Below are 17,302 nucleotides of genomic sequence, written 5' to 3'. Positions count from 1 at the left end.
CCTTCGTCCTACTTGCTTCCCCCAGTTCTGTACTCTGCCATTCCCCCTGCCTCTGTCCTCCCTCTCATTTTCTCCTCTTCTCTCCTGGCCTGCCACACTCTCTTAAGCTCAGTTGTCTTTTAAAAGTAAACCTCCTTCAAAACTGACAAGCCCCCTTCCTTTGAATTCAAGCTCTGGTCTCACTCTGAGCTGAGAGCCTGGTCAGGACAGGAGAAATTTACAGAGGAACTTAGAATACTTTTGTGAATGTGTAATAACAGTAGGATTAGAAGCTCTCAATAATAATTCAAGGGACCCTGAATTTCATAGGAAATTGGAGGGGGTCAGAGAAACTCTACACATTGGATAAGGTCTTTTGGAGTCTATCACTCAAATCTGCCTTATGAAAGTAGATAAGATTCTAGTTCAGTCTCAAGTAAAGAGAGGATGAGAAGTGTGGAGACTCCAGGGATAGGCCCATTTGACCTTTAGACAGCATTTGAGAGAAGATCTAGAAGCAGATGTGACCTTCACTTTTTATAAATGATATTAAGCCAGAAATTGAGTATTGAATACAAAAGCATGAACCAGAGTAGGAAATAACCCTACTTCCAGAACTCCAATACTTGCTGAGCAATTTGAAAACGGTAAAAACGAAGTAGAAACCAGAATAAATGTATAGCCTTACAGATAAAACATCTAGATGCTCTCATCTCAGTCATTCAGCTCCAAAGGAAGGAGTCTCTTGATGAAGATAGTTATAGATATCATAAACAAAATACTTTGGGAAAGAATTGCCCTGTCTTAGTTAAGAAAGCAGAGAAAATATGTAACAAATGAAATGATTGATTGTTGAGGTGCTCAAAGGGATCTGTTGAGCAGAAATTTCTTTAAAGATTAAAGGAGCTCTTCTGATTGGTTTATTTCAAATAAGGATGGTATTAATCAATTGAATATTCAAAAAATCCCAGAAATTAAGGAAAATTTTTAAAAAGATTTTATTTACTTATTCATGAGAGATGCAGAAAGAGAGAGAGGCAGAGGCACAGGCAGAGGGAGAAGCAGGCTGTATGCAGGGAGCCCGACGTGGGACTTGATCCCGGGTCTCCAGGATTATGCCCTGGGCTAAAGGCGGCACTAAACCGCTTAGCCACCTGGGCTGCCCAGAAATTAAGGAAATTGATCGAATAACTTAAAATATGTTAAAAAGAGTATTCTTGTTTTTTTTTAAGATTTAAAAAATTTGTTTATATATGAGAGAAACACAGAGGCAGAGACATAGGCAGAGGGACAAGCAGGCTCCCTGTGGGGAACCTGATGCGGGACTCAGTCCCAGGATCCCAGGATCATGACCTGAGTCACCCAGGTGCCTCCAAAAGAATATTCTTATAGAAATTTAACTCAAATGGTTTAAGAGGCCAAGTTCAAAAATATTAAATATAATTTTGCATTTGAAATTATTATTTTTAGTTTAATAAAAAATAACTGTCTTCTCTGCTTTATAGTGGTAAAGCATAATAGGAGCTTATGATTTTATTCTATGTGGGTATGTTCTTAAACCTACACAGGTTCACTGTTCTCACCAAATAAACTAGCATTACTTCTACTTAACACTTATATTTATGAAAAATAAAAATTTGTGTTGATTTATTCTGAAAATTTAATTGCAACAGTGATTATATTTTACAATATGTCACCTGGAAGATTCATTTCCAAGACCTTTAGGAGTGATATTAATCTGAGTTAATGGGTATTCATTGAATGGCTAGATCATTTCTAAGTAAGAGAGAATATTGAAACTGGTCACTAAACCTAATTTCACGTGGATATACTTTTGCTTCTAATTTTTGTATGCTATCTTGGGACCTGTTAATGGATGTGCTCATTTTTGCCATGTTGAGAAACTGTATAAAGGATGTGTATGGCTGTAGAAAGTTGTGTTATATGTATTCACAAGTTCTGTTGGTGTGCTAAAATGCTGATGTGGGGTAGTCAACAAGTATCCACACTCCTCTTCCTGCTTTCTCCAGTTCTCTCTGTGAAACAGAAGTTTCTTTGGTTAAAAGTTGTAATTAAATATACCTGAAATTAAAGAAATTGATCGAATTTAGTCTCCACTATAGCAATCTTGGCAGAGAGGTACAAGTTTGTATGCAAGATAATGAGGTGTGGTATTGTTAAGGGAAAAAGATTATAGTATGTGCAAGTGAGTCTGAAAAGCTATAAAATGTGTTAAAAACTTCAGCAAAGTTTGCTCAATTTTGATGGGCTTGTTTTACTGTTTGTTGCATTTACTTACAATATGAAGGCTTATTTATTTATTTATTGGCCCAGTGGCTTGTCCTCTGGAGAAAGAGGAGATCTCTTAGTACTTCAGGGGAATTCTGGATTTGACTTGCCCGAGGTCTCTTCATTTCATGCTTAATAAGAAGCTTGGAAAGTTGGGGGAAATCCAGCATGCTATGGTTGAGAGAAGAGCAGGCAATTTATACAACACCACTAAAGCCACTTAAAGGGATCAGCATATGCTACCCCCAAATATGCCGCTTGGCACAAGAATAATTTTGAGATGAAGGCAATTGAGAAATAGCAGACACAGGGAGAACTCTCTGCCCTCCCCATTTCTGCCTAAAATCAGTGCACAGATTTCCTTTTGTGAAGAGGACATACATTTTTATTTGTAAAGGTGATCCCATCTTCCATGCTAAGAAGAGGAGACCAACTCTTATCTGCATAACAAGCCTTACCAAGCAAGCCTTATTATTTATTTATTTATTTTCACAATTTACTGTTCCTTCCCAACCCCCTTTCCTTTGTCCTGTCACTTCCCCATAATTTATCACCTTTTATTAAGAGGGTATATAAGCTCCCAGGTCTAACCACTTTTTTTAAGGTCTTCACTTCTTTTCTTTCTTTCTTTCTTTCTTTCTTTCTTTCTTTCTTTCTTTCTTTCTTTCTTTCTTTCTTTTTCTTTCTTTCTTTCTTTCTTCTTTCTTCTTTCAAGGTTATTTATTTATTTATTCATGAGAGAGAAAGAGAGAGAGAGAGGCAGAGACACAGGCAGAGGGAGAAGCCGGCTCCATGCAGGGAGCCCCATGTGGGACTTGATCCCAGGACTCCAGGATCACGCCCTGGGCTGAAGGCAGGCTCTAAACCACTGAGCCACCCAGGTGTCCCTTTCATTTCTTTTCTATGAAGACTTCCACGTATGGAAAAATAGATATACTAATATCAAACCACATTGGTATGCTTTTTCTCTTGTTAATTTGTCTTTTGTCAGTTTAATTAGCAGGCCCCCATACTGAACCTAAAAGAGTGGAGGAAAAGTTTGTTTCCCCTACATCATAGATCTCCTCCTCTAAGAGGATTATGAAATTGCACTTGCAGTTGTTTAGAACAAAGCTGCCTCAAGGAGGAATGTATTCTGTTTTAGAGGAAGAATATCATACTTAGATTCCTGCAGACTTCTCTTGGATCTTTAATGCTGCTAAAAATATCTGAGAAGTAAACAAGGAAATCAGTTATTTAGGTAATTTAGTTAAAGATTCCATAACTGGTTCTATGGATTTTCATACTGGAAGGTAGATTGCTCTGTTAGCTTAATCTGGGTGTCCTGGCTCAGAAGTGGACGATAAAGGGGCTCAGTCAATTGAGCAGCTTGGTTTCTGCTTAGGTCATGATCTCATGAGTCATAGGATCGAGCCACACATTGGGCTCTGTGCTCAGCAGGGAGTCTGCTTAAAGATTGTTTCCTTCTGCCCCTCTTCCTACTTACTTTCAAGTGCGTGGGCTCTTTATAAATAAATAAATAAATAAATAAATAAATAAATAAATAAATAAATAAATACCAGAAATGGACGGTGAACTCTGATCATAATCACTTCAGTTACTACTCATCTGTGTTCTGAGTGATCTATAGAATTGTAAATTTTGTTCAGCCATTATCCCAGCAAATGATATAGCAAAAGGCCAGCAGAAAGAACTGGAAAATCTGACAGTTTTGGAGATTGAAACAACCACTATGGGAAAGTTGAGTGGAACTATTGATGGAATTTTGAAATGCAGTTATGACACCTCAAAGAGCAGTTGCAACGATCTGGGTTATTACACCCCTAGATATTAATGATCTACTCTTCAGTGCAGGCTGAAGAATGTCCTCAGGAGGTGCTGAGAACCGATCTGCCTACCCTTATACCCAGCATGGGCATTGAGAACAAAACCACACCTTACTCTTTACATTAACCTGGTTTTGGGCTCTTCCTCAGTCTTCATAAGCATGACTTTACTCTTCCAGGGATTTGCTGCCCAGAAATACTCTGACTGTTCATTACAGAACTTCCTGAAGATTCTTCAAATCTTTTGCTTTGAGGTCCTCACCTTGCTATGTCCACCAGTACTGGACTTCTGTTCCACCACCTTTCCCAATACTAATCAGACCCTTGCTTTGACAACCCCCTTTATATCTAACTCCAATTCTTAATAAATGCTGACTTTCCCTTCCTTCTTCAGAGACACTGCCACAGTTTTGCCAGGTGGTAATCTCCTTTACTGCAGTAAGCAATAAATTCAGCTTCATCTTCTCATGACGTTGTGTTGGTGACATTTGGGAAGGCAGCTTTTGATGGATGTTATTATTGCTTTAAAGGAGAAGTTAGAATGCAGACACTTTGATAGATTAGAAATAATGAAATGAATTTTGCAACTGGCTGCAGAAGTGGCTTTTTAAAGAGAGGATTTGGTTATCCCTCCATGGGACAGAATTTGTTTGCATGTCTATAGGCAAAAATTACTTGCATTGCTATTGGTTATCTACATTTTACAGGGCCATAGAAAAACTCAAAGGCAATGAAAGCTGCAGAGCCCCCGTAGAATCAGAATCCAATGACCCAGAAGGATATGCTCTAGACTGTGTATAGTTCTCTACGGAAGCCCAAATTCTTCCCAACGCCGCTAGATGCTGGGTATCTAGTGAGGTTCTAGGGCATTTCCCAGACACGATTGCACTTCATCTTTACCACTCTCTACAAAATGAATATTACAATTTCCTTTTTTTCAAGAGAGGAAGCTGAGGCTCAGGGAGGTTTTTCAAAAATCACAAAAATGCTCAGAAACATGTGTCATATATATTAGTTTAGTGAAAATGTCCTATACTGAGAGGAAAAATTGCACAAATCTTTGGTGAAGAGAGGGAGGGATTCCTGAGTATCCTATGGAATACTGGGCACTATCCAGTTCTTAAGTTTGAGTTCCTTAATTGTATCTGCACCTTTAACTGTAAGTTGAAAAAAACCCCATAGTAATGTAAAAGATTCTTGTCCACATTCAGTACAAATGAACGTCTGGTGGAGGAAACCAGCATTGCATCTCTTAGCAAATGCATCTAAGCATTTCTGAAATGCAGTCAGCACTTAACGATTGTCTGCATATGTGTCTGCTCTTTGACTTCTCCTTTGAACCAGTTTAGCACCTTAGGCTGCCCTCACTAATTGATGAATCACACAGAATCTTTGAAGTGTTCATTTTATATTTGTATGAGAGTCATGATTTTTATCTTTTCAAAAATACCTTTTAGCAGTTGGAAATGAGTTTAGCCTTTCATTAGCTGGCTCTGGCGGCACTTAACGTTTCAGGCCACAGAGACGATTAGCAGCTCATCTAAGGCTCTGAAATGATTCGATTTTATGACTACATACCTGGCATTCCTCGAGTTGCATGTTAAGCCTGCTATTGTTTTCTTTCCAGAGCTATCTGATAGCACAGGCCGTCTGTTAAATACAGTCTGAGCAATTAGGCCCAGCTAACGTCTTCCTGACTAAAATGCCAGGACAAATATCTAATGGCAGTAAGTGAGTGAAAATAAATAAGGCCAATGAATAAGGACTAATTTGGTGTTACAATGGAAACAGGGGCAACTGTATGCATTCTCAATTCCAGTTAAATGTGAGTTCACTCCAAGAATGTTTGAATTTCAGATACATTTAACTGTTTGAGTCCTTGGAAACTTTCACAGACATCACTGTAGCTCTTGTGTTGTACAACCGTCTGGATTTTCACGTCACCTTTGTAAGCTTGTAACTCCTACTACAGTGTCCTGAGACCTGCATCATTAACCGCTCAGTATAATGTATGAAAGTTGGAGTTCTCAGCTTCTGAGCATCAAAAAATTCAGATGTGTTCAGAAGAGAGTTTTAGTCATGGCCTTCTTTGCTGCAAGTGGCAGAAAATCCAACTCAAGCTAGTTTAAGCGAAGAAAACCACCGTTGGGTCACAAGGCAAAAATCCTGGAGCAAGGTGAGTTCAGCCCCTACAGCTAGACCTAGGGGCTCCAAAAATGTTACTAAAACCTGGTTTTTCTCCTTTTGGTTATTCTTCTTCTGGGTTCACTTAACTGCCAGAAACCTTCAGGCCTCAGGCCATTCCTGTCTTGCAACTTTACTTACCCAAAACCAGTGGAAAAGAGTCTAGCTTTCAGTAACTCTTTCTTGGTTGTCTAAACCAAAGTCTCAGGATGATCTCTTATTGGACTGATTTCCACAGCTTGGATCACATGCCCATCTCTGAACCAGTGAGTGAGTCATCACATCCCAGGAGGGTATGATGTTTCGATTGGCCAGGTTTGGGTCACACGTCCGATATTGTAGCCAGAGATGGATACTCACTTTCATGTTCCAGGGGTACACAAAGAGTGAGAGTGGAGGGGGAGAGACACCCCAGAGGAAATCAGGGGGTTTGGCTTCTGGGAGCCCAAACCACCACATAGGAATAGTATTACATGTTGATTGATGTCTTCAGGTTAAAATACTTGTGAGCAATACTTCTTGTGGGCTCTGTGTACAGAACAGTTGTGTCATTAATCAGTATCTAAAAACATCCAGTCAGTCTACCAATAAACACTTGTTGAACATTTACCATGATACTGACTCTAAACTAGATGTTGGGGATACAGAAACAAAAACAGTCATTGCTGGCAGGGAGAGTCTAACATTATTGCCATTTTGTTGTCAGTGTCCTTGGTCTTTACACATTCTGCTGAAAGTATAGTTTGGAGGAAAATCTGCTGATGGGAGCCTCTGAAGATCTTAAGGAGAGGATATTTAAAGCTCTTGAACATAATATTCATATCCTGTATTTGCATTTGCCTTGTATTTTCAAATTACTCTCTCAGTACATCTGTACTGTCTCTTGTCCATTGGTAAGTCACCTATAGCCCACTATGAGATTATTATAGAGAAGTACTTTAGGGGATTATTTTTTATCTGTCATTATGACCCACACCATCTGTTTACATGGTGAAGAGGGAACTGATATGACATTATTTGTGATGCAACATCATAGCTGATGCAACCCGCCATCACCTCCTGAATGAATCACTTCATTGCCACTCACTTTGCAAATTTCTCTCGATGTTTTTATTATACCATCAAAAAAAAAAAAAACCCCAAACAAACAGATGGTCATTAAAAAAAAAATCCCATAAGAAGGAATTCCAGGTTTGGATGTTTTTGTCATTGGATAAAGGATTGCTTTGGTAAGGGAGGAGTTGTAAGTGGTAAAACTTAGCACTTAGTATAATAAGAGTTAGGGATGAGTACATGGGGCCATGTAGTCCTATAACAGGGGATCCCAGGCCAAGCTGGTAGTTGGTGAAGGCTTCTTGAAGGTTTGAAGGATGAATGGGAGTGGTACCTGGGTGGCTTGGTTGGTTAAGCATCCAACTCTTGATTTCAGCTCAGGTCATGATCTCAGGGTTGAGGGATCAAGCCCCTTGTTGAGCTCTGTCCTCAGCAGGGAGTCTGCTTGGGATTCTTTCTCCCTCACTTTTCCTCTGCCTCTTCCCCCACTACTCACTCTATCTTTCTGTCTTGAAAAAAAAGAATGTACCTGATGCTATGCTACATGACTTATATGAATTTGGTCGCTTCATACTTACAGCAGCTTTATAAATTCTGAATTACTGTTATCACCATTTTCCAAATGAAGAAACAGACTATCCCCTCCACCTCTCCTCCTGCCTCACCACACACACACACACACACACACACACACACACACACACACAGATTAAGTAAGTTGCTCCAAGTCACACTACTAGAACAGGACAAAGCAGGATTTGAATGTAGGTGTTTGCTACACAGTCTCTTAACTGCTGTGTATGGAAGTTTCTAGAAAAAATTGCTGATGTGGCAGGAGCTCAGGGAGCTAGGGGAAAATGGTATGAAATATGGCTGGAAAAGTAGTTGGGGGCCAGGCCAGGCTTTGTAGGGTGAGGTGAGAACTGGAACATATGAGGCCTTTGAGAGGTTGTGGCAAGACCATGATGTGACCTGATTTATGTTTTGAGGAGATTACTTTAGCTGCTGGTCTGTGAGTAAATTGTAGGATAGGACTTGATGCAGGGAGATGAGTTAGAAGATTGCTTCAATGGTCCAGGTGAGAACTGATGGCTCACTGGACTGAGGTGGTGGCAGTAAAACCAGACATAAATGTGTATACTCAAGAGATAGGTAGGGTGTAAAATTGCGTGGGTTTGGAGATTGATTACAGGGACATGATTGAGGGCAGTGTCATTGGTGACATTCAGAGAACTGGCTTATGGAACTGGATTGATATTGGCACTGCCCACAGAGTTGAGGACACAGAAGGACACTAAATTGTGGCAGTGCTACTGTTTTCATATTCTGGCCCCCCTACCTACCTCCCCCATTTATATGTTGAAATCCTAACCTCTGAAGGTGATGGTATTAGTAGGTGGGGCCTCTGTACATGATACTTTCAAACATTTACAGGAAACTGAGGAATATAATAATGTTGGTTGATTGTTCCTAATGTCATTGACAAAGTAGTGTTAGGAAAGGATCAGCTTAGGGATTTGAATTCCCTCAGAGCCTCTAGGTGGGCCTGATCTCCTGTAGGAGCACTGAAATGAGCAAAATTTTGTCTCCCTTTTTCCTGTGACTTTATGTTCTGCTGGCCTAGAGGACTTAGTTCCACACAACAATGACCCCACTGAACTGGAAGTTATAATTGCCACCTGGCCACTTTGGACTCCTACCCAGTGCCTCTGAATCAACAGTCAAGAAAGAGAATTACTGTGCTGATTGGTGGTTGATCCCAATTACCAAGGGGAGGTTGGGTTACTCTTCCACAGGAAGAGTAAGGAGGATAGGTTTGGAATACAGAAGATCCTTTAAGGCATCTCCTAGTCTCACTACGTCCTTGATTAAGTTAAGGTCAGTGGAAAACTACAACCCAATTCAGACAGCACTAGTAATGGCTCAGATCCTTCAAGAACAAAGCTTTGTGTCATCCAACCAGGTAAAGAACTACAACCAGCTGAGGCACTTCCTGAAGGCAAAGGGGATACAGAATGGATAGTAGAAGGAGGTGTTATAAATATAAGGACTGTAATTGGCATGTTTCCTCCTTATTTTATGTCTATGTACATATATTAGGTAATATCTTTGATTTCTTTCCTCTCTTGCTCTCTCATCATGTAACATAAGATACACTGACTTTATATCATAGTATTTAAGTAAATTTAGCTTAAATTTAAACCATACTAATTTAAGTTTATAGGATGTCAAAAAAAGAGTAAACATCAGTTACCTTCTCTTCCGGGGAAGGGGTTAGTGCATTTGTGGCTACACAGAACACTTGAGTCCTGTTAGACAGAATTATGACCTTGTTAATGTCTTTATTTTGTTTACGGAGATACATATAGGTGTCAAGTTGCAAGGAGTGGACTTGTGATGGTTAATTTTGTGTGCCATCCTGCCTGGGCTAAGGATGCCCAGATAGCTGGCAAGGCATTATTTTAAAGCATGTCTGTGAAGGTGTTTCTGAAAGATATTAGCATTTGATTCAGTAGGTCGAATAAAGAGATCTGTCTTCACCAAGGTGGATGGGCACTATCCAATCTGTTTGCAGCTTGAATGGAATAAAAAGGCAAAGGAAGGGCAAATTCTTTCTCTCTTCTTGAACTGGGATGTTCATCTTCTCCTGACCTTGGACATTGAAGCTCCTGGCTCTCAGGTCTTCAGACTCTGGCACTTATATACCGGTTTTCTCCCCGGGTCCTCCTTCTCCTTTGGCCTCAGGCTGAATTATACCACTAGCTTTCTTGGTTCTCCAGCTTGCAGACAACAGGTTGTGGAACTTCTTGGCCTCCATAACCATGGGGGGGGCGGTGGGTGGGTGGGTGGGTGGGCAATTCCTATAATAAACCTACTCATATATATCTATATACAGTTGACCCTTGAAAAATTCAGGGTCAGGGGTGCCAACCTCTTGGGCAGTAAAAAATCCATGTATAACTTTTATTTTTTTAATTTATTTATTTTCATGTATAACTTTTAATTCTCCAAAATTTATTTATTTATTTAATTTTTAAAAATAAATTAATTTTTATTGGTGTTCAATTTACCAACATACAGAATAACACCCAGTGCTCATCCTATCAAGTGTCCCCCACAGTGCCCGTCACCCATTCACCCCCACCCCCCGCCCTCCTCCCCTTCCACCACCCCTAGTTCGTTTCCCAGAGTTAGGAGTCTTTATGTTCTGTCTCCCTTTCTGATATTTCTCACACATTTCTTCTCCCTTCTCTTATATTCCCTTTCACTATTGTTCATATTCCCCAAATGAATGAGAACATACACTGTTTGTCCTTCTCCGATTGACTTACTTCACTCAGCATAATACCCTCCAGTTCCATCCACGTTGAAGCAAATGGTGGGTATTTGTCGTTTCTAATGGCTGAGTAATATTCCATTGTATACATAGACCACATCTTCTTTATCCATTCATCTTTCGATGGACACCGAGGCTCCTTCCACAGTTTGGCTACTGTGGACATTGCTGCTAGAAACATCGGGGTGCAGGTGTCCCGGCGTTTCATTGCATCTGAATCTTTGGGGTAAATCCCTAACAGTGCAATTGCTGGGTCGTAGGGCAGGTCTATTTTTAACTCTTTGAGGAACCTCCACACAGTTTTCCAGAGTGGCTGCACCAGTTCACATTCCCACCAACAGTGTAAGAGGGTTTCTCTTTCTCCGCATCCTCTCCAACATTTGTTGTTTCCTGCCTTGTTAGTTTTCCCCATTCTCACTGGTGTGAGGTGGTATCTCATTGTGGTTTTGATTTGTATTTCCCTGATGGCAAGTGATGCAGAGCATTTTCTCATGTGCGTGTTGGCCATGTCTATGTCTTCCTCTGTGAGATTTCTGTTCATGTCCTTTGCCCATTTCATGATTGGATTGTTTGTTTCTTTGGTGTTGAGTTTAATAAGTTCTTTATAGATCTTGGAAACTAGCCCTTTATCTGATATGTTATTTGCAAATATCTTCTCCCATTCTGTAGGTTGTCTTTGAGTTTTGTTAACTGTATCCTTTGCTGTGTAAAAGCTTCTTATCTTGATGAAGTCCCAATAGTTCATTTTTGCTTTTGTTTCTTTTGCCTTCGTGGATGTATCTTGCAGGAAGTTACTGTGGCCAAGTTCAAAGAGGGTGTTGCCTGTGTTCTCCTCTAGGATTTGGATGGAATCTTGTCTCACATTTAGATCTTTCATCCATTTTGAGTTTATCTTTGTGTCTGGTGCAAGAGAGTGGTCTAGTTTCATTCTTCTGCATGTGGATGTCCAATTTTCCCAGCACCATTTATTGAAGAGACTGTCTTTCTTCCAGTGGATAGTCTTTCCTCCTTTATCGAATTTTAGTTGACCATAAAGTTCAGGATCCACTTCTGGGTTCTCTATTCTGTTCCATTGATCTATGTGTCTGTTTTTGTGCCAGTACCACACTGTCTTGATGACCACAGCTTTGTAGTACAACCTGAAATCTGGCATTGTGATGCCCCCAGATATGGTTTTCTTTTTTAAAATTCCCCTGGCTATTCGGGGTCTTTTCTGATTCCACACAAATCTTAAAGTAATTTGTTCTAACTCTCTGAAGAAAATCCGTGGTATTTTGATAGGGATTGCATTAAACGTGTAAATTGCCCTGGGTAACATTGACATTTTCACAATATTAATTCTGCCAATCCATGAGCATGGAATATTTTTCCTTCTCTTTGTGTCTTCCTCAATTTCTTTCAGAAGTGTTCTATAGTTTTTAGGGTATAGATCCTTTACCTCTTTGGTTAGGTTTATTCCTAGGTATCTTATGCTTTTGGGTGCAATTGTAAATGGGATTGACTCCTTAATTTCTCTTTCTTCAGTCTCATTGTTAGTGTATAGAAATGCCATTGATTTCTGGGCATTGATTTTGTATCCTGCCACGCTACCAAATTGCTGTATGAGTTCTAGCAATCTTGGGGTGGAGGCTTTTGGGTTTTCTATGTAGAGTATCATGTCATCGGCGAAGAGGGAGAGTTTGACTTGTTCTTTGCCAATTCGAATGCCTTTAATGTCTTTTTGTTATCTGATTGCTGAGGCTAGGACTTCCAGTACTGTGTTGAATAGCAGTGGTGAGAGTGGACATCCCTGTCTTGTTCCTGATCTTAGGGGAAAGGTTCCCAGTGCTTCCCCATTGAGAATGATATTTGCTGTGGGTTTTTCGTAGATGGCTTTTAAGATGTCGAGGAAAGTTCCCTCTATCCCTACACTCTGAAGAGTTTTGATCAGGAATGGATGCTGTATTTTGTCAAATGCTTTCTCTGCATCTAATGAATTCTCCAAAATTTAACTACTAATAGGTTACTGTTGACTAGAAGCCTTGCCAATAAAATAACAGTCGATTAACACATATTTTGTATGTTATACATATTCTATACTGTCTTTTTACAATAAAGTAAGCTATAGAAAAGCAGATGTTATTTTTAAAGATTTCTAGATTTTTAGTTTAAAATCAGTTTAGTTAACAAATACTGTACTATTTGTTTCAGGGGTAGAATTGGACAGCAACATGTGGAAGAATGAAATTGGACCATTCTCTTATATCATACACAAAGATAAACTCAAGATGGATGAAAGACCTAAGTGTGAGACAGAAATCCATCAAAATCCTAGAGGAGAGCGCAGGCAGCAATCTCTTTTACCTTGGCCACAAGAACTTCTTATTTGACACTTCTCCAAAGACAAGGGAAACAAAAGCAAAAATGAACTATTGGGACTTCATCAACATAAAAAGCTTTTGCACAGCAAAGGAAACAGTCAACAAAATTAAAAGACAACCCACAGAATGGAAGAAGATATTTGCAAATGACATAACAGATCAAGGGCTAGTATCCAAGATCTACAAAGAACTTATCAAACTCGGCAGCCCTGGTGGCCCAGAGGTTTAGTGCCGTCTTCAGCCCAGGGCATGATCCTGGAGACCCAGGATCGAGTCCCACATCAGGCTCCCTGCATGAAGCCTGCTTCTCCCTCTGCCTGTGTCTCTGCCTCTCTCTCTGTTTCTGTGTCTCTCATGAATAAATAAATAAAATCTTAAGAAAAAAAGAACTTATCAAACTCAACACCCAAAAAACAAAAAAAAAGTTCAGTCAAAAAATGGGCAGAAGACATGAAAAGCAGATGTTATTATGAAAATCATAAGGAAGAAAAGTACATTTATAGTACTGTATTTATTAAAAAGATCCACATATAAGTAGACCCATGTGGTTCAAATCCATGTTGTTCAAGGGTCCATGGTATATCCTATTGGTTCTATTTCTCTGGAGAGCCCTGGCTCAGACAGGTGGATAAGATGTTGGATTACATCAGGGACACATTGAGTCCAGGTTCTTCTGAGACATAAAGTTGGCAGGTATAGATATTTGTCTGGAATTCAGGGTGAGGCCAGAGAACTTAGCCACATATTTGGGCACTCTATTAGTTTTTAGGGCTGCTGTAAGAAATTACCACAAATCTGGCAGCTCAAACAACAGAAATGTATTCTCTCATAGTTCTGGAGGCCAGAAGTCCAAAATCAAGGTGTTGGCAGAGTTGGTTCCCTTTGGAACCTCTGAGGGAGAATCTAATTCATGTTTCTCTTCTAGCTTCCGGTAGCTGCTGGCAATTCTTGGCTTAGGGCTGCATGACTACAATCTGTCTTCACATGGCTCTCCTCTCTGGGTGGCTCTGTATCTTCTCCTTTTCTGTCACTTACAAGGTCACCCATCATTGGATTTAGGGTCCAAATTAAATACAGGATGCTCTCATCTTGAAATCTTTACCTTGATCATATTTGCAAAGAATCTATTTCCAAATAAGGTCACATTATAGATACTGTGTAGGATTGGACTTACCCTTTTGGACTACTATTCAATCCACTACAAGTGCTATCAATTTAGAGATATCATCTGTACCTTGGAGCATGTATGGCATCGCCTCAAGGGAAAATACACAGGGGAAGGAAAAAAGAGGGCCCAGAGTGGAGTCTTAAAGATCCCCATTATTTAATGGTTGGGTAGAAGTGGATGAGCCTAAAAGTAGAATAAAAAGAAGCCAGAGGAGAAGAAGGAACACTAGGGGGTTGAGGTAAGGAGTAGAGTACATTTCAAGAAGGAGGGAGGGAGCAATGCTTTCAAATGGCCACTGAAGAAGTGCTAGGTTCTTGCTTAAAGTAATATTCATTATTGACCTTTATTGTTGCTAATCTGATAAGAGCTAATGTTATAATTTGTTCTAGTTTTTTTTTTTTGGTTGAACTTTAATCAGAACATTAAATGGAATGTTAATTTTACAGAAAGTTCAGTCTGACAAACACATATATGTTGACAAATTTTCTGGACTCTATTTTTCTTTTTATAGAGACAATCCACATAGCTCATCACCTGAATCTTCCCAACTAAGATTAAATTTTTAGGTAGTAAGTCAATTTATGCTTTCACTTCGGAGTGAACTAAAATACAGACTTCAGTCTTGTTTACAGCAACATTTTTTGAAAAAATTCCCTTCTTTTGGTAACTTGTAGCAAAATGATATTACCAGGAAGAAGATAAAATATATAAAAAAGATCACCAATTTCTAGCAATATCATTGGACTCTGAAGAAGACTTAACATCATGTTCCCTTTGAGACAGTGCAGGAGGCAAAAATGCTTTGGCCAAAAATACTCCCCTGTATTTACCAAATGAAATTCCTGGCTCTGAGATGGATTGAAAACTGGGCTTTGTGGAGGAACACTATCTCTTTGTAGATACATTGGTGCTTCCTGCTTTTTGCTGAAGTATCAGGAAGATGTGGAGGGACCGGCTGAGGTTAATGTTCGTGCAAGCCAGAGCAAAGATGGGAACTGGGGTCTCCGTGGCGTGAATGAAGGACAAAATCTGTGTGACAGTGTTTGTGTAAGGGAGTGACAGGGAGAAAGTGGAGAGAGAGTTGTGTCAAATTATGGAGAACCCTGAATGCCCAGCCAGATTCAGGAAACAGTAGAAACAATGGAGTCTATCCCAGAACAGAAAAATATTTTCTCTACTTCCATGGCTGTGATGCATTTTTGGTTTTCAATGCAAGTATAGTAATCCAGGGTGTAATTGTTTGTGTTCTCTCTGGGCTAATTTGAGAGTTTCTCTGGACTGATGTCAGGAATTCGTGTGCTAGAAACCAGGAAGAGTGGCTCAAGTAAAGGCAGCTAGATCAGGGCCTCGTGGTGCTGCAGGCACTGTGGAGCCCTACCCCCATGCCCATGGGTTTGCATCGCACACTGTGGCCCTGATCAAATAGGCCACAATGGCGGAGTCCCCTGGAAGCCAAGAAGTGAGCACAGAGGTTATATTCATCCTCTGTGTATTTTTTAAAAAAGATTGTATTTATTTATTTGACAGAGAGAGAGAGAGAGAGAGAGAGAGAGGAGAGCACGCAAGAGCACAAGCAGGAGGACTGGGAGAGGGAGAAGCAGACTCTCTGCTGAGCAAAGAGCCCCACGTAGGGCTCCATCCCAGGACCCTGGGATCATGACCCTCGCGGAAGGCAGACGCTCAACTGACTGAGCCACTCAGGTGCCCCATCCTGTGTATTTTTATTTCTCTACTTCTTTCAGCTCAGAGAAGCTCTGGAGAGATGTGTTCCTTCTGTTTTTATTAAGTTCTTCTGGTTTGAGGAGTGAAAGAGAAGGGGAACAGGGAGGGGCTGCAGATGAGATGGCCTCCAGGCTGGGATTTATAAGAACATCCTTCCACTGGGTGATGTCTGCATGAGGTAGAGGTATGGTTTCAATTCCGCTCTGGCAAGGCGGGCCAGCCCACGTTGCCAGCACATAGTTCTCTTTCAAGTCTCACACTGATTCGAGAGTTTGTAGACAACTTTGTACTTTGGGTCTCTGCCAGCTGTCCTGGAGAAACAACTGCCCTTGGCTTCATGTTTTCTAGCTCGCCCCCCCCCACTCCCAACCAAAGTGAGAGAATAACAATTGTTTTCTTAGCAAACACTGCTCCCAAGTCAACCCGAGCAGGGGTGCAACCTGAGCAACTGTGCATTTGGGACCTGTGGGGTCTTTTCTCACATGGTTGGGACTTTCCTTCCTTGGATTGCAAAACAGCGCCCCCAGGTTTGTACTGCCTTAGAGACCATCAGCGAGGAGAGAGTGGTTGCACACATAGAAGTCAGGCCTGGGGGTGGGGTAAGGGGATGGCTTTTTGGTTTTTGTTTTGTTTTAAACTACTAACCTGCTCTAGATTTTTTTGTACTTAACTTGCCACCATATTTTCTGATGTATCAACAAAAGGAAAACAACATATTTCTATTTTGTCTCTCTTGTTCTCCAAAATGCTCTTTGCTTATTAAAAATGTAACCAGCTCCTGTAGACTCTAATTTACCTCTCTGTGGACCATGCAAACCATGAACCTCCTCCTCGCCCTCCCCCTAATCTTTCTTACATGAGGACAGTTCACTGTGTGCTAGCCCCCGCTGAGGTACAAAGAAGGGAAGGGTAGCAGCAGATCCGCCCCCGTGTCAGCACATTCTAGATCAGCACCCAGAATCTGTGCAGAAGGCAGGTCTGAGCATAGAACCCATTAGCTTAAAACAGGGACTGGCAAATTCTGTAAAGAATCAGATGGTACATAACTTAGTCTTTGCAGGCTGGGCTGTCTCAGTTATGGCTGCTCAACTGTGTTTGTAGTGTGAAAGGAGCACATATCCTGTGTACGTGAGTGGCTATGGCTTTATTTCAGTAAAAATGTATTTACCAAAATGGGTGGAGGGCAGATTTGGTTCAGAGCTACAGTTTGCCAACCTCTGACATAATGCCCTTCAGTGTCATGCCGATACCCTCAGACCGAAGCCTACATTCATAGCCAGTATGTGAGGGCCGTGTGCTTTGGTTCCTCTCATATCTAGTGCACTTTCTGCCTCCTGCATTGCACTCCAGCCACGCTGGGTTGTTCCTGGCCCTCGGACTTGCC

This window comes from Nyctereutes procyonoides, unplaced genomic scaffold (assembly GCF_905146905.1).
Source record: "Nyctereutes procyonoides isolate TBG_1078 unplaced genomic scaffold, NYPRO_anot_genome, whole genome shotgun sequence".
Classification (NCBI taxonomy): domain Eukaryota; kingdom Metazoa; phylum Chordata; class Mammalia; order Carnivora; family Canidae; genus Nyctereutes; species Nyctereutes procyonoides.
This window is presented reverse-complemented; position numbering follows the sequence as displayed.